Here is a 3,341-nt window from a genome sequence, read left to right as displayed (position 1 = left end):
TAGTATATCTATACACACACCATACACCCCACCACTCTTCATATTATAAGTTTTAGAAAAACACAAACTCCTCTACACCCTATTTTTTTTATGAGAACTCTACACCCTATTATCAGATTACTATTCTCTTTCAATCCGAGAAACCAACTACACTCTCATCTTCTCTATCAAAACCTCCTAGTTCATTCTCAAATTTTTAATAATTAATAATAATAACAGAATAATTCTGCTACTACATTTGATAACAGTGTTTTTCTCTCTTTAAGTAATGTGAGGTTGAAATGAACTTAGAGTGGTGAGGGGCAAGATAGCGGGGTGTGGGGTGTGAGGTTGATGAGTGTTTTATTTTTTATTTTTCTGTTGAGTGTGTATTTAGGGGTAGTTTGAGAAGATAGTGGGTTTTCTTGGGAATTGGTAAAATTTGAATTAGAAGTTAAGGTGAACATAGAATATGAGGTGAACAAAGATAAGTGCGGGGTTTAAATAGAAAAACTCAAAAAAAAAAAAAAAAAAAAAAGAATGAGAGAGAGGAGTTTTAGAAGTTTGTGTTTATTGCCAATAAAGTAATAAATGCAAAGTTAAGTGCATTTTAAATGAATTCTGAACCGTTAGATTGGGATAGATCTAAGGGCTAAAGATGTGTGTAAAAAAGTGTGGTTTTATGTATGTCCCCCGATATATATATATATATATATATATACCATCCTCGTCCCTCCTCGAATACCATACCCAATAAATTCCCCATACCCGTTCCCATTCATACCCGATCCATTAGGGTGGAATCCCCCAGAAGAAGGACTTGAGGGAAAATTGCTATCCCTAGTTGGGGAGCTCCACTAGGGTGTTTTAGGTTCATGTGGTTCCTTTTACCCCCCAACAAAAGAAGCAAAAAATTTACCTATATTACGCAAAATAGTTTTTATTTGGAAAGAAACGACATAAGAAGCTCTCTTGTTTTTAACAAAAATTTAAAGTTTAAAATAAATTAAAGGTTGTATCTTTATTGAACACAACTACCCATTAATCTTTTTTAATTCTAAATAAAAAAAACGAAATGACATGCATGTGTGAAGGAGCTAGTGATAATGATGAGAGTGCTACATTTACAAGAGTGTATAAAGCTTTTTAAAGATTAAAAATATGAGCTTCCACGTGGAGTATCGAGTTGTGCTTAATCAATGGGGTCGTCGAGAGGTTGCCCATCATCCCTATCGAGTGCTAGAGCACAACTTCATCAGAGTTTTGATTTTTGTAAATTTTCCAATGGTCGTCTTTGCTTCTAATTTTTCAATCATACATGCTTTTTTGGTTACCATGAATTTCATTTTACAACACAATTCAAACAAAATTACGATTGTGATAATAGAAAAAGACTAATTAGTTAAAAGTAGAAGCAATTAGCTTATATATATGTATATATTATTTGAGGGACACTATTTGGGGTCCCCTACTATTTTTTTTATATTCCAAAGATCCAAATCATCTATTTTTTAATTCTACATTCATAGATTATGTAGGATACAATTGGATATCAAACCAGTTTTTGATTTGTCTAATTTTTTGCAAAGATGATCTATGAATGTAGACTTTAAAAAATTTATGGAAGGGCCTAACCGGGTTCAAACCGGTAACCTCTTGATCTGCAGTCAAACGCTCTACCACTAAGCTATGGACCCAACTATTGATATTGTTCCCCCGCAAAGAACTATAAACGCTACACATACGGGTGATTTCAAAAAGTAGCTAGCTTTTCATTTTTTTCTTTATATAAATAATTTTATTTAAATGTTGCTCTATAATTATGAATTTCAATATATTTCTATTTAAAAGATTCTCTATATATTTCGTTCCCATATATTAATGGCTTCAGTGGTGTCATGTGACAAGATGTATCCCAAAAATATTTCTTCCTTGGAAGCCATTACAATACTTGAGTGCAAACCTAGCAATGAAATGGTCCAAAATAACCATTTTTCACAACTTCTATTCTAAAATAGACCCCTTTACATTAAAGAGATTGTATGGGACAGTGACTATTATAGAATAAAAATTGTGAAAAAGGGCTATTTAGCACAAATCCCAAATTAGCAAGCCTATCCAATTATAACATTAAAAAAAGTATGTACTTCACTAATATGATTATGAACACACAAGTATAGCCGTGCGGCTCGGCTATACTATTTTTAATTTATAAGTATAGTATAAAATTATGGTACTTTCTAATTTAGGCCTCTAATTTATATATCATTTTATTTTGCATGATTTTAGTATAAATTTATAATTTATAATACAAAATAACAATAATAATAAAATATAAAAAAATGCCTAGGCTCTGATTGCTCCTATAGGCGCTAGGCCCCGTCTGCTGCCGGCCTACCGCCTAGCGATTTTTCGACCATTGGCATTTTCATATTCTTTTTTCGAATTTTCTAGCCCAATTATTTTTCTACTTTGAGGAGTAGTGACAACTTTAACTTGATCATGCTTATTATCATGCAAAGATAATGCAGAAGTTAGTTTTGAAAGAATATTCTTAACCTCGCCAATTTCTTGTGCAGTTCTTTTGTTTGTAGCATTCTGACTCTGCATGAATTGCTTCAACACAGCTTCCAAACTTTGTAATTGCGAAGATTGAATAAGAAGAAAAATTAGGCTCCTTTTGTGAGATATTATCATTAAAATTATTTTTCCAACTAAAATTTGGATGATTTTTCCATTGTGGGTTATAAGTTTAAGAAAAAGGTGGCGAAGAAGATTTTTTGAATTGATTTATGTAGTTTGCGTGTTCATGCAACATGTTTCTGAAAACTGGGAGTGTTGGACACTCTTTTGTTGCATGTCCCATGACCTCGCAAACTTCACAAATATTAAAATTTTCTTCGCTTGCAACTGAATTAATTCCATGTAGAAGTTTAGAGTTCAAAGTTTCAACTTCCCTAGCCATTTTCGCTATTTGAGCTTTAAGACCATCTTCCTCTTTAAGCCGATAAATACCATTACTAGAAGCGTTGGCAGAAACTTTGGTTTTTTGAGCAGTGATGTCAGAACTTTTGGAAGCTGTCCAAATTTGAGCTTTTTCTGTAATTTCATCAAAGAAATCAAATGCATCATCAAGATCTTTATTCATGAAATTTCCATTACACATTATCCCAATAAATTGTCTATCTTTAGGCAATAATCCATCATAAAAATGACCAACAATTCTCCATATTTCAAAACCATGATGTGGGCATGACATTAATAAATCTTTATACCTTTCCCAAGCTTGAGGTAAAGACTCGATTTCATTTTGGGCAAATGTGGTCATTTGTCTTTTCAAAGAATTTGTCTTTTGATTTGAA

The 3,341-nt window shown here is 32.4% G+C and overlaps 1 non-coding gene across 1 annotated transcript; it reads right to left on the bottom strand.

Annotated features, from left to right (window-relative positions):
* Positions 1-1,604: 1,604 nt before the first annotated feature.
* On the bottom strand, positions 1,605-1,676 carry TRNAC-GCA (transfer RNA cysteine (anticodon GCA)). Its single transcript has one exon. It is a non-coding gene; the product is annotated as a tRNA-Cys (tRNA).
* Between the last annotated feature and the right edge of the window lie 1,665 nt (positions 1,677-3,341).

Source organism: Prunus avium, chromosome 5 (genome assembly GCF_965620075.1).
Source record: "Prunus avium chromosome 5, drPruAviu1.hap1.1, whole genome shotgun sequence".
Lineage (NCBI taxonomy): Eukaryota > Viridiplantae > Streptophyta > Magnoliopsida > Rosales > Rosaceae > Prunus > Prunus avium.
This window is presented reverse-complemented; position numbering and strand designations above follow the sequence as displayed.